General features: G+C 39.6%; 1 long non-coding RNA gene across 1 annotated transcript; it reads left to right on the top strand.

The window, feature by feature from the left end:
• The first annotated feature begins 9,502 nt into the window (after window positions 1-9,502).
• LOC108250178 lies at window positions 9,503-12,496 on the top strand. The gene is made up of 3 exons (XR_001809269.2): window positions 9,503-12,027; window positions 12,111-12,262; window positions 12,355-12,496. It is a non-coding gene; the product is annotated as an uncharacterized LOC108250178 (long non-coding RNA).
• The last annotated feature ends 2,651 nt before the right edge of the window (window positions 12,497-15,147 follow it).

The following is a 15,147-nucleotide window of genomic DNA, read 5'->3' as shown; positions in this document are numbered from 1 at the left end:
TTTTCAAAGCCTCTTTTTACATATTTTCCAAAAATTTAAGGAATATGGATCTGATCAGCTGGTTTCTCAACGCAATTGATACAATTTTCTCGACTGGGTGAAGGAGAGTCCAGTCTCGGTATATGTCTCGTTGGATATACAGTGGATTCCTAGCAGGAGTGGAAGACTGTGTACCTACGGACGTGGAGGTTCCTTATATATTTGGGTTTTTGATAACAGGATTTCTGCTCTTTGGACCAGGCAGTTACCTGGATTATCGTCAAATTCCTTGATGGGTTCACGGATCGACCAGCACTCAGACTGTAAACAGTCAACGCAGGTTTTGAAATGTTCATTTGTGATAGTCGTATGCAAATGGAACCTAGAACTGAGGGGATGTGCCAGACTGCTCACTAGTACCCCTCTTTTAACTAGTGAGCCGGTCCTTTTGACAGGGGAGGGCAATTAATGGATAAATGTTTCTTATCGCCACAATAGAAACATTCCCTGGACTCATAATGCCTCTGTCTTTCCTCCCGGCTTAGTCTGACCCGACCCAGCTGCATGGGTTCTAAAACCTCTCCAGGGGAGCTTGATTCTATCCCCTGATTTTTGGCGGGTAAAAGGGTTGAGGTTGAGAATGGCTGGGCTTTAAATTCCTTCTCCCATTGTCTCTCTCATAGGCGATTATCTAACCGGGTGGTAAGATTAATTAAATCTTCTAAAGCCTGGGGTTCTTCCCTCCCGATCATTAGGTCTTTAAGTGGGTCTTGTAGGGCATTAATAAAAGCACCTTTTACTGCCTGAGCGTTCCAGCCGGAAGACGCTGCTAATGTGCGGAAATGAATGGCGAATTGGGCCACTGATTTTTTCCCCTGTTTAAGGTTCCATAATCTCTTAGATATTTCAGTTTCACTATACCTATGGCAGAAAATCAGTTCAAAATCTTCAAGAAATTGATTGAATGTGGTTTGGCTAATGGCTCAAAAGCTGTATTTTGCTTCGGCCCATCTCAATGCTTTATCTCTTAATAATCCAATTATGTAAGAGATTTTCAGCGCATCATTGGAAAAAGATTGTGGGGAGCGATGAAAAACTAGGGAGCACTGTAATAAGAAACCGGCACTTTTGCGAATTTCCCCAGAAAAATGTTCGGGAGTAGGTGACGTAACATCCCGGAAATGAGTAATGGAAGGAGAGGGTTGAGTTACCATGGCAGTGGCTGATGCGGAAGTGGACGCCACCGGTACGGGCTGCGTCAGAGAGGACAACTCTAACCCATAAGGCACGATGCTCCAGCGACGATCTGGAACCGGCCAAAGGCTTAAATGCAGGTATTGCTCGTTATCCCAATCTGCTTCAGCTGGGAAAGGAAGGATTAGTGGTCACACCCGTAGGGCAGAGCCAAAACAACTCCAGATCCTCACAGTTTAAAGTATTCTAAATGCTTGCGCAGGTAAAAGGCATCAAGCCTAAAATCCAAACACCCTATTTGAAGAATTCTTTTGGTTCAGATAAACTAATAATCAATATTTCAACTTAGATTATAAAAGTATTACTTGTTACTGTGTTTTATCTTGATACTTCTTCAAAGTAATTACTTGATAGTCATTTCTCAGATTGTGCCCTAAAATATTAGTTTTTTGATGTTTAATTGTTTTGTATTTTCTTGTTTTAGATTATTTTTTGTAATAAAATTCTAAAAGACAAAATTTGGTTTCCTCCTTATTTGGTGTAATCACGATAAGAGTTCCTTGAGATCTGATGAGCAGTAAGGGGGAATTGATTGAGTCATCTAAGGACTGAATTCCTACAGTTATTCAATCAGTAATTGATCAATAAATTGCTCCAGTCCCCCCTAGTTTAACAAGCGCTAAAGATGTGGTAAGTTGATGACTAAGTGTCACCCTTCTTTGTCCTCTTCTGTCGGCTACATAAGTCTGTACAACCAGCAAGCTGTATGCTTGTGTTTTATGTGGCCAGTTTTTGAAAATCATGGCTTATTTTCATGTGCACTGCTTGCAAACCTGTATTCTACCTCACAATATTTTGTTGCCCACCTCCGCCCACATCATGTTGGCTCGTTTTGTAACCTGGGGAGAGGGAAATCTGGGTCTCCCTGCTTAGGCTGCTGCCCCCGCGACCCGACCCCGGATAAGCGGAAGACAATGGATGGATGGATGGATGGATGGATGGATGGATGGATGGATGGATGGATGGATGGATGGATGGGGCCCCTGGGCTTGAGTCAACATGGGGGCCCCCATATATATATATATAGTTTGTTTTGGTTCAGATGATGAGCAGAAAATGACTGAATAGTAAGTTTTCACAACTTACAACTTTAATAAGCCAGTTGTCACACACTACAAACAACCCTGAACTGGTTTCTAGAAAGACAAAACCACATGTTAGGGTTTGAAACCTAACCCATCTCTCACATTACATTCCGAAACTTTCTCTGCATACAAGAACTGCACCACTCTGAAAGGGCTGATCAGAGTTGCTCCTTGTGGGTTGGTGACATTTATTTCAGCGCTGTACACAGGCTGCATCTCTGACAAGGAAATCACTAAGGTCAGTGGAATCCTTTCTCTGCTTGAGCCAGGGGATGAAGTCATGGAAGATAAAGGCTTCCTCATTCAGGACCTCCTTCATGAAGTTGGAGCCAAACTCACCATTCCACCATTTAGACATCCTGGTCAGTTCAGCAAGAAGGAGACCCAAGCCATTGCTCGGTTGTGGATCATTGTGGAGCGTGCAATTGCCACAGTCAAGTCCTACCACATCTGGGATTCTCCGGTGCCACTCACTTTAATTGGAACTGTCAATCAGATCTGGCACAACTGTTCTGTTCTGGCAAATTATCAAGGTCCATTTTGTTTTGCTGATTAAAGTATTTATGTATATACATTTTTCTAGCTTTAAGGTTAAGGGACAGGTGAGCAATTTGGTAGGACACAGTGGGACAGATTTGCGAGAGTTAAGATTTTTACTTAACTTTTAAATGCTACTAATTGATACTGGTTGAGCCTGCATTTCATTTCATTACCTACAAAAACAAACTATTCCAAAGAAGTTAGGAGAGAAAAAATGTGTTTGACACAAGTAATATGGGTGGTCACCGTAGCTATATTGTTGTTATGTTAATCATAATTATCATACACTAAATGATATAACGGAAAAAACGTGTTCCACTCTCCTTTTATTTATTTTTTTTACCTGTGTTCTTGGTCTGTGCCATCTTTGTACATCACTCGTGCAGGCCAGTGCAGGAGGAACAGCTGGAAGCTGGAGCTGGGAGTAGTGTGCAGTCTGGTAAAGAAGTGCAACTACATGATTGCAAAACCCTTTACCAGCTGCACAACTACACAAATAAGCCAACAAGTCAGTCTTTTCTTTTTCAACACCCAGTGAGATCTAAAATAGATAAATAGATTTTAGTACATAAATTAATACTTGTTATAACATATTTACCTTTAAACAAGTCATAGATTCTAGTTTGAAGATGTGCTGCAACAGCAGCAGAACAAAACACAGACTATGCTGCAACTGCAACAGAAGACAAATAGTAACCACTGAACAGGAAGATGTAGTACAGAAATTGTCCATCATACATGAAGGTTCTTCAAATGTCATAAGCCAACCGGCTTTCTGGCTGTTTCAAACCTGCAGTCTGTGTGGTTCATCATTTTTCTTCATGGACCTGAAGCATCCAACTCTGACAACTACCTGTCCCTTGACAATATTTGACACTATAGGCATGCAGAAGTAAAGCAAAATTTGAACATCAAGCATCATCTAGCATCTCATTACTAACATGTAGTATGTTTTCTTTTACAAATTGTAATGGCAAAAACATATCAGAATGTTAAAATATCATTTAAAAGTTTATACCATGTCTGTCTAAAATATTCCAAATAATTTAGCACACTAAATAAAGCTTCTTTATCACCATGTTTATGTTCATAGGTTGTATCTATCGGCTAGCTCGCTAAGCTACGTCTTTTCTTACCTTGATAGCTGTGGATATATTCTTCATGGAAGAACTTATATCCTTTCTCCAGTTTATTGGATCGTAAATTTGCCGCTGCAATTTCCTCCACATCAGCAAAAGACAATTTTGGCAAATTAAACAACAATATTGAAAAGACAGACATTTTGCTTTGTGTATTTGAATAGACTCGCAAAAACAGGAAGTGTCCCAGCACCAGGAGACGCTACTTCTGGTTGCTGTGAATAAGGCCTATTAGAACATTTTTCAACGGCGCTGTCAAAATCATCTTAGTCATTGGTTAAATTCTGACACTATCCATTCACAAAAACATAAAACATCCTTGGGGGCCCCCGAAGCGCTGGGGCCCCGAGCTGCAGCCCCAGTAAGCCTGTGCTAAAATCCGGCGCAGGCCACGGCAGCCAAAGCAGGTTGCAGCTCCTCTGTGTCATTATCAGAAACGAAAGCAGCAGAAAAGAAGGTGTTACAGTATGTCACATTATCATGGAGCTTTCTAAATGTCAGGTTTTTATTGTCATCCACAGTATAAAACTGCATTCACATGAACGGCTATGAAATGATTGAGGTTAAAATTGCTTTAAGAACAGCAATGATCCACTTTGGTCTTAGCTGCATTCAGACTAGCTGTTAGTACAACAGTCCAGTCAAAATTAAACTTTTTTTCTCCAATCTGAGATCAATCAAAAAGTTAATGCAAGATATTAATGTTCAAAACTTTTCCACAGAATCCCAGTTCAAAAGGTCTAAACTGTCAGTTTCACACACATGGGATGGTTTATTTGTAGCTCACTGATAATACCAAATGCTACAGGTTTTGGAGCAATGCTATCGGCCATCCCAGCACTTTTGAGGAAAGTCACTGTTGTTTGCCGAAACATTTAGCAGTTACTTTTGGAATCAACCCTGTTTATCTGGAAGCAAAAAATCCCATGGACCACTAAACACATTTTAATAAAAAGTTCAGAAAGTACTTGTTGGGTGTATGTACGTTCATTAACTTTTGGAGTCAGCCCAATTCAAGATGGCCACCACAGCTAATCAACATTAGCCAACACAAAAGATAGCTATAACTCAATCAGTTTTACAGATATCGAGCTAAAGTTTGATGTGGTAGTAGATTAGAGTACTTCACAACTCTGAGTGTGACATCTAGCGATGGTGTCTGATTGTACAAAATGTTATTTTCAAGGTTTGAAAAAAATAACAGCTACAACTCTGTCATTTCTCAAGATAAAAAAATCTTAGTCTGACATAAAAGGTGATTGCTGCTAGCAATTTTTCAACAAATGCTAGACCTTTACTTAAAAAAGTTAAACCAATGTTTCAGTTTCTAAATTTGACAGGTATCATGAAATTATCTGAATGCTAATAAAACTAAACAAAGGCACTACTCAGTTTTGTGTATTAATGAAGTGAATCTTATCTCACCACGTCCTCCAAATATACAAAATAAATTAAGAGAATGTTTTAATATAAATGATCTTCATCTAAAGTTGTCCTCTGAGACCATTGAATTGGATGTCCATGTCAGAGAAGACTGCTATTGACATTTTACTCTTGTCTTGATCAACGTTTCAGGTGCCTAAAGGGTCTGACAGCTTTGTTTTTTCTCACATGAACCTGGGCTGCACGCGAAGGAAATGCACTGCAGAGTGAAGATGAAGTCAATGGAGGAGGAAGAGGGAGAGGAGGGAGGGGCAGCGGGGAAGGGCTTGTATCGATCACCTGCCAGGTGTGATGGATAGTGCAATAAGTGGCAGCGGCCAGCAGAGGAGAGGAGAGAGGAGTGATTTCAGCTTTTCAAAGTCCTGATGAATGAGGGCGTCAGAGGAAGGCCGGCGTCCAGGGGCTAGCACATGATGGACTGCTGTGTCAGGAGGAGAGCAATGGAAGAAGATAGGACAGCTGAGAGGAATGAAGGGAGGACAAGAGCTTTTTACAGAGGGCAGGCTGGGAGGAAGAGAGGGGGGGGAAGGGAGATCATATGGGGTAAAGAGTATGTAGAGGGTTTTTAGAAGTGGGTCAATAAAGAGTAGAGAGAAGGAGGAAGAAAGAAAGATGAGAGCAGGAGGCAACAGCAGACTGAGTTCATCTTTATTAATGGCCGAAGAGCAGAGAGGGAGTTATTAAAAAGGAAAAAGAAGAATGAAAGAATGACTGTGAACGAGGGGGGAGAGGGTGATGAAGGGATCGGTGATATATACTCCCTCCCGCCTTTCTGAAATCCAATAATAACACTGAGGAATGGGCCAGCTGGTGGACTGACGGAAGGAGAAGAGGGAAGGACCAGTTATAGCAAGCAGCAGTGACAATTAGACAGGGGCAGCAGTCTCCCTGTGCAGTAAAAGCATTGTGGCTTTGGAGAAGTCCTGCACTGAGTAGTTATCACCCACTTCCAAAAAGCAAAAGGCAAGTAATAATGTTTTTTATGTCTGTTAGCAAAATATCTCACAAACCAGTGGCTAGATATTAATAAAACTCGCAGAAGGTAATCATTGGATGGACAGCTACAACTGATTAATTTAAGAAGTTGATCCAGTTCAAGACAACAATCACAGTTAATCAAACTTAGCAAACACTAAAATAGCTATAATTTTACAGGTATGGAGCAAAAATTTGTTGTGCTGGTAGCTGAGAGTAATTTCTATCAGGTTTCACAGAATAGCCAAATGTGAGCAGTTTGGCGACAGACAGACTCAGGAGGCAGCGGTACCAAAAGGTAAGTGATTTCATTTACAGTGCACAGGTAGATAGGTATTCGGATTGTTTTGGTGAAGAGGGTTCAGCATGGAGGCAAGGTGAGTGTTCTTCTGGGTTTGCTGATTCCCGATGAGTAAGTATTTGCAGGTAAGAGTTCCACTAACAGCTTGGTTCCTTGAAGGAGGCAGACAGGCAGCAGTGCAGACAAACTCGGGTGAGTGGCTCTCGGGGTATTTTGTGTAGAAGCAGCAAGTGACTCAGATCAGACCGGATTCCAGGAGGCAGGTAATTCTAGGAGTACATGGAGGACAAAAAACATTAGACAGAGACAGAATTTGGTTGTGATCTGATAATACTATATGTACCTTTAACTTTGTACAGACAGGGTTCATTTAAATGATGCAGCCTTACCAGTCAGTCTGATTTATTTTTTCTCTAGTTTAAGAAACTAAACGGCCTTTCTAATCCAACTTGTATAAGTAGGTGGAGCAGTAGATTTCAAATTTAGCAGTATTATCCTTCTGGCCAGTAGCGTTGTGAAAGCAATAAGTCTTTTTTTAGCAGGAGCAAGATCAAATGAAGTAGACCATACTTTGAAAAGGGCAATTAAAACATTCAGCGGTATCCTTTCTAGCTATATTAGATAACATAAGAAATTTTTCAGACCTGAATCTATTCATGGACGAACAGCTCCAAAGCATGTGTGAGTAATTTGAAGTGGCTTGTTGGCATTGTCCAAACAGAGGAGACACAATATTTTTACAAACTTGGCTTTAATATAGTGAGCTTGATTTAGGATCTGACATTGCATAAAAATGTGCTAAACACAGACTGAAGATCTGTGTTCCCTCTTTAAAACCTCCCCCAAAACATCATCAGAAATCGACTGACCAATGTCTGTCTCCCATACAGTTTTTAACTCAAAGAAGGATTTGAAAGGTTATTTACATATATAGAAGAAATCACCCCACTGAGGGGAGAGGTTGCAGAATCACTTAGGAAGTGCTGAAAATTCTGGGGACGAGCTACAGACATAATGACAAGATGAAGGTATCTGAAAAAAATGTTCTTTAGGCAGAGAGAATTTATTTGCTATCTGTTGAAAAGAAGCAAAAGTAGATTCAACACACAAATCTCTCCAGATCTTTTTATTCTAACCTAGCCCATAAGTGATATCCAAAAAAGATGGAAGAAAAATATGATTTCCTGTGAGCAGCGCTCCAACAGAGTGTATTTGCAGCCAAAATTGCATCTAAATTAAACATAGATTTTAAGACAGGCGGCAACTATCACACTTTTAGTGTAACCTGAAGAAGAAGAGTGAGGAAGTGAGTAAAGTAAGGCTTTTAGTGCTACCAAATGAGCAGAATTCACTTCCATAACTACTCATGATGGGGGGAATTCATTTTCCTCACACAGAACCTAATAATTAAAATTTCTAAAATTAATTTTCCAGTACTACAAGAGGTTTGGTAGTGCCATTCCATCCAAAGCTTTGGGCCTCTGGAAAACTTGGTGCAGCCTGGGTGGTTTCTTGCGCCAAATAAAATCCAAAATAAGGCTATGTTCACACTGCAGGCAAAAGTGACCCAAATACATATAAACCTGTGAGGGATTTCTTGAGCCCAAAAGGTTTTTGACTTTGCCCTCAAACCTTACAGGACCCATATGTGATTTGGTTTTACAACAGTCTGAACAGTCATGTTGCATTTCATCCAACTATTACATCATTGAAGTAGGGATAAGCAAATCGCCCCAAACATTGACATTATCGATACAAACGTCACGTAGTTTAAAGCTTGGTACTCCACAGGCTTTCCAGAATTCAGATGCTAAGTTTTCTAGGCCTTGGCTTTTACTGTTTTGTAAAGATCTGACTGCAGTCTCAAGCTCTAATACTGTGATAGAATGGTTTAGCTCCTTGGCCAGATTCTGATCCAGAGTAGGAGTGTTAATGCCACTGAAGAAAGAGATAAGGTCTGTAGAAACATGAACACAATCAGATGATTACAGTTGCGTATAAAAGTTCACAAAGATTTTATGAATTTCCAATGAGTTTGATGTTTCTCCTGCATCAGTTTCAACTCAAGGCATCAGCTGGATTGCAGATATTTGTTGCAGTTGATGAGCCAGCAGTTTACTTGTCTTATCAAACGTTTATAAAATTTGGATTTCAGATTTAGTAAGCCTTTAGTGTTATGCTGTTATGAAATCACATTTGGCTTGCAAAGATATTTGTTTCAAAAATTTTTGAAGTTGCATATAGAGAATCTTAAGACTCAATGTACTTATTTCTTTCTTCTCCTCTGATGGGCTCTATAAAAATGTTGGAATCCCCATCTAAAAAGAGGATTTGTCCCAACTGAGTGCATATACAGTCACAAGAGCCCCTTTTTGTCATAAATATACAATATACAGGACAATTATAAACCTGCCAGTAAAATTGGAAATTGTTTACACATGAATAAAGAGAATTTATCTGTGTATAAGTATGTCAACATTCCTTGATCTGCTGAAAAAAAAAACAAAATGCATCTGTCCAACCCAGCTCCTTTTCAGTCTGGTGTGGTCTACATCCCTTAAATGGGTCTCTTGCAAGTAAATTATATGAGCATCAAGATGGTGTAAATATTGCAAAACTTTACTGTGTTTAATTGGGTTGTTTAGGCACTTGCAATTTAAACTTGTAAACCTAATATCTTCATTCATACTAAGTGGTGACTCTTCAGCTGAGGCATAAATAGATATAAGTTTCAAAATGTGAAAAAGTAAATGAAGAAAATTAAAAAAGGGGGGCGAATAATTTCAGATACATTATCACACTAAGCACAAAATCTGCATAGATCTGGAAATATCAGGTAGGTGCCAAAAGAATTCTTTTTGGAACAAAATCAACAAACGTTCCCCCAATTTGAAACAGAAAACCCCTCCTTCTAGCAGAAGCATTAGAACAATGACGCATGCTACCTCCTCCTACATTAAAAAAAGCCAAAACCACGTTATCCATGGTTCTATCTTACTGCAAAACAACCTGAGAGAATGTGTTGATAATCTGAACAATATAAAAAAAAATTATAATATTTTACAAAACAAATAAGCTGCCACAAACCAATAAAGGGTTGACTATACTATATTCATCAGCCAACAGTGCCCTTTTAAACTGAAAAAAATAATTACAGTGAACCCTCACTATAACACGGTTCACCTTTTGCGGTTTTGCTGTTTCGTGGATCTTTTTAGTGCAGTTTTTTATGCTTTTTTTACAGTGTATGTACAAGCTTTGTGTTTTGTGTCCTGATTGGCCAAGGGACTGTAGGCCAATGTCAATCAATCTCCTCCGTGCCTCATCTCTGTTAAGTACAGAATGCGTTCAACTTGCCAACTTCACGTTTGCAAATTTTCTCCATGACAAAACCCACAATGTCGAAGAAACGTTTTGCACAGACAAAGGCACCTGCGGATGCGCCCAAAAGGCAGAGGAAGATGCTAACTATCACAGAAAAAGTTAAACTTCAGGACATGCTAAAGGAAGGTAGAGGCTACGTGGGTGTAGGCGCCATTACGGAATAAATAAATCTTTGGTTCAGTGGAGCAGAGTCAGCACAAAGAGGCACAGTCAGAGGAACTGTGAAATACACGTAAGTCACAATGTGTCCAACCTTGTAGGTTGATTATTAAAATGATTATTTTACAGTATTTCGAAAAACTATCAGTTATTTGTAAGAAAACTTTTCTATTTTTATTTCTTAAACAAATGCTTGGGCCTGAAAACAGGTTTTGATCTTTGATTTCATTCTATAGTTCTGTATGATAATTGTAAAAAATAAAGCTGACTACTTTGTGGATTTCGCCTATCGCAGGTTCTTTTTAGAATGTAACCCCCGTGGGAAATGAGGGTTCACTGTATTTAAAAAAGAAATATAAATCAGTAACTTTGTATTTTAAGTAAAACACTGATACCATAATAAGTCAAGTAAAAGTTGTACACAGGAGACAAACATCACAGCAAATGTTACATGATTGAATTGTAGTTCTCAGATGCAGCCACAAAGACCAATACAGTGAGTTCCAACGTGTTCTGAAATTAGCCCAACTCGAGATCCAAATTCTTAAGTTTCTTGAAATTATGCATTTAGCCGTTCAACATGGTGATATGTTGAGTACATGGGCATAAATCCCGTGGGGTCGGAGGGAGGGCCAGACCCTCCCCCAATTTTGGAAAAAAATGATACATTTATGCCTATCAAAACCTATGCCCCACCCCCAACTTCAACTTCATCATTCTAACAGTGGTATGGTCCATCACGATTAGAACATAGGAGTGGTGGAGATAGAATGGATAAATACCTTCCAGTAAGCCCAACATCCAAGTGTGCTGCATTAGTACAATGGTTAGAGGTCCTGCTTTTCATTTGGGAGACAAGGGTCTGATTCATCAAACCTACACTTTTTTCTTTTGACCGTTTAATGCTTTATTTTTTTTTTCTGCTGCCAGCTTAAATCATTTGATTCAAGTGAGTAGCTTTTTTTCAAAAGTTCACAGTCAAATGACATGTCCCACATTTTATGTATTTCCACTTTTCAATAAAATTAAACATTTGGAACAAGACTGTATTTTCATCACCTCGCAATTGAATCTTGTGTGTGTACACCCAGCTCTGCTGCTTAAACAGTAGCTAACTGCACAAACTGCGTTATATTTTCTGTGAAAAAAGATAGGAGGTGTTTCTTCCGTAACTCATAAGGAACTGAAAGGCTGCCTGAGGACTGGAGTGGTGGATGTAGCATGGCTTCAGTAGACATTGGTTTTTAAGACTATGTTGTTGGCCTAGTGGTGAAAGCCCCTCTTTTTTAAGTGAAAGACCCAAGTTCAAATCCCTATCCTGTGAAAGTATTAATGGATGTACATTCTCAATACACCTTCCACCATAATTTTTTTGCTTCTAGCATACATAACCTGTTTCCAGTAAGTAGCTGTTTTGAAAAAGTTCACTTTAAACAAATGTTGGGCATTTTATATAAACTAAATTGCCAAAAGTAAAAGAAATAGGTATTCCACCACAGCAAACCTGCCAAGAGAGGGTCAACTTTTGGACCAAGCAAAACACCCAGGAGGTCAAAGATAACCCTGATGGATCCAGGCAGTTCTTTTGCAGAGATGGGAGGATCTGTCCAAAGGATCACTTGTGAGGATCTGGATTTGCTCTGTCTTCCCCTGCTGCTGGGACAGGGCATTCCTCCTTCACAGCTGTGCCTCGTTCTGCTAATGAGGAGTTCCTGTATTTAAGCCTGCGACTGGATCCAGATCAACGCTGGAGCATCATGCCTCTTGGGTCAGATTTCCAGCCTCAGCTCTTGTTTAAGTAACTTTTGTAAAGTATTAACTTTTGCCTTGCTCTCATTTTTTGTGTCTCAGGCCTCACTGTGCCCTGCCTTGTGAATAATTAACTGTCCGGATTTTTGGATCACTTACCTGTGGAAACTTACCTGTCGCTGAAGCTGGAACCTCCTCCTGGAACTCACTCTTCTGGACGTCATCCTCCTGAACCTCCTTCACTCAGCGAACCTGTAAGCAACAAGAAAGAAATATTACTGAACTGGAATTATATCATTCTCACCTGTACCCGAGACTCCCCCTGGTTCTCCTCATGCCGTTTCAGATTTTCTCCCACCCGACCATCACCGTTGAATTCACCTGTAAATAGTGTAAATAAACCACTTACCTTTTATGCTGGTTTCCGTCTGGTTTTCTGTACTGCTCTTCCTGACAACCTTGGTTCATGACATCACTAGAAGCTGCTCAGAAGCTGGGACAAGAAAAAACAATGGATAAAAAAAAATAAAATAAGACCAACCAATTGAAATTTATCCCCAAACATATGGAACAAGGTGCTGTCATCACAAGAGACTAAAGCTGAACCTTTAGGCCATGAAGGACAACGCAACATCTGAGGCATCACCACAATGAAGCACAGTGGTGGCAGCATCAAGCAGTGGGAAAATTTTTCATCAGCAGGAATTGGGCAACTGGTCAGAGTAAAGAAAATGAAAACTGCAAGATATAGAAAAAATATTGAGACAAAAATGAGTCTTCCAAAGATTTGAGACTGGATGGAGGTTCACCTTTCAGCAGAACAATGACCCTGATCACGCTGTTGAATCTACACTCTACTGGTTTAAGGAGAACTAGTTAAATGTCTTGAATTGGTCAAGTCAAAGCCCAGACCTCAATCCAACTGAGAATCTCTGGTTTGATTTAAAGATTATTGGACACAAACAGCACCCATCCAACCTGATGGCGCTGCAGCAAAAATTCCAAAGGCTAAATAGACCAAGATCATGGAGACGTGCCTGAAGGGACTTGATGCTGGAACTGCTGGCAGGTAAATACATATGCACACTCAAGTTTTGTTTTTGTTGTTGTGTAAAATATAAGATGCAACCCCTCCTTCCTTGCTTCCCAAATTGTTTTTTAAATTCCAGGTTGCAAGGCAATAAAACAAGATCAAGACAAGTACTTTTACAACTTTCTGTAACTACTAACACAGTAATTTTAAATGTGGTGTCATTATTTCAAAGACTCCACTGCCTTATTACTGACTACTGTAAAACTGTAATCCCCACCAACTACAACAACATACAGCTGTCATCATCGTCTGAACAGTGAACAAGTCAAATGTTGCAACAGCAGAAGACGTCAGAAGAGAAGTGGCCCTATGAGCTGAAAGATTCAAATAAATGAACAATGAATGAAAGTTGCGGAGGTAAAAAGGAGAATGAAAAAAGGGAAGGGACTGAAGTTAGACAAGCTCATTAAAGAGAGGGCAGCGGTGTGACAAATGATGCTCGGAGCTGACAGCATTGATCTCATTGCTTACAAGGAGGGTTTTGGAGCAAGAGTGTGTGTGTGTGTACGGGCCTGAGAAATACTGTGGAGCCACAGCTCTAATGGAGAGGCCAGAGCTGCCAGCCTGTTGACAGGTGACTTGTCAGTAAAGAGTAAAAGAAAGCAAAGAAACGAGCAAAGAAGAGTAGCCCGTGTTTAAATAGTTGTGCTAATGCTTGACCTCCTTCACTGAGAGTGAAGTCAAAGGTGGACAAGAACGAAGAAGAAAATAGGGAAAAAAGGAAGAGGGAGGGGGAGGAGTGCAGAATTTCAAGTGAAAGGGTAAAAAGCTTTAATTTTTAAAAAGTTTTCTGCAATAAAAATCATTCTTATTTAAATGAGTACCACAGTGTACCTGTCAAATCTTCTAACCTAAAACTCAATGTCATAATAGTTTCAGACTGTTAATACCAGGTTTGAGCTGTTCTTTTTTCAAGGTGGAATGATACAACATACCACTTCAGTCATTTTAAAAATCAAGAGTTGAGCGTAAAGTTTAAATTTGCTGTTGGTTTTCTCTAATTCACACAGGGTCAAAATTATACAGATTCAAATATACTCTTACCTAAATCTTGTAATAAGTGGTGCTGATATTAATTCTCAACAAGTTAAGTGTAATGATTCCTGAGACTGACGAGGTATAGACAATGACACATGGCCATAAATAGCTGTGGAATTTTGCGCGTAATAGTGAAACAATGACAGCTTTGCTGCTGCTGGAGAACATTGCCAATAGAAGAATTCAGAAGGTGCATGTTTTCAGGGATCACACTGATTTGCTGGCACATGATGATGCCTGGCTTATTATTACACTGGGACATTCAATTCACATTCAGTGAAATTATTATAATTTTTTTTTTTTGGCTTACTCGATGCTTTTACCATGGCTTTTTTTTTTACTGCTTTTATTTCTTTAAGAAAGGAGCCAGCTTAAGAGTTTATTTTTCCTCTCTATCCACAGTAATCTAAAATGTAAACTTAGACAGCATTTCTTGATTCGTCCCTTGATCACATTTTTTACCATAGAATTACTAGAACTATTTAATTCATAATTCATTCCTTGATCTGAAAATAGTTTGGAAATAGTCCCTTTTTGCAATAAAACCACATAAAATAAAACTATTGTGTTTTCAATTATTGACACAGTTTGAGGTTCAAACTGTGCTATGAACCTTGGATTCCAATGCATAAACCTGAGCTAAAGTTAATTAATCTTTAGCTAAGGCTAATCTCACATAATGCAGTGTTGTGAAACATTATTTTTTATTTATGCACTGAAGGTGTTTGCTACAATGGACTATGCTTAAAGGCTTGGTCCATGCCAGGAAACTAACCAATTCAAATTAACCTTACCAATTCTGCCAGAAGAGTAGTCAAATATGAGCCAGAATTATTTCAGAAGCTTGTTGACAGCTATAAAAAAAACCTGTGGTCAAGGTGCAACTTGCTAAGGGAAATTTAACCAAATATAAAAGGGGTCTCGCCCGGACGCGGGTCACCGGGGCCCCACTCTGGAGCCAGGCCTGGAGGTGGGGCACGTTGGCGAGCGCCTGGTGGCCGGGCTTTC

Source organism: Kryptolebias marmoratus, linkage group LG14 (assembly GCF_001649575.2).
Source record: "Kryptolebias marmoratus isolate JLee-2015 linkage group LG14, ASM164957v2, whole genome shotgun sequence".
Classification (NCBI taxonomy): domain Eukaryota; kingdom Metazoa; phylum Chordata; class Actinopteri; order Cyprinodontiformes; family Rivulidae; genus Kryptolebias; species Kryptolebias marmoratus.
The sequence above is the reverse complement of the archived record's forward strand: the minus strand, read 5'-3'. Positions and strand labels throughout refer to the sequence as shown.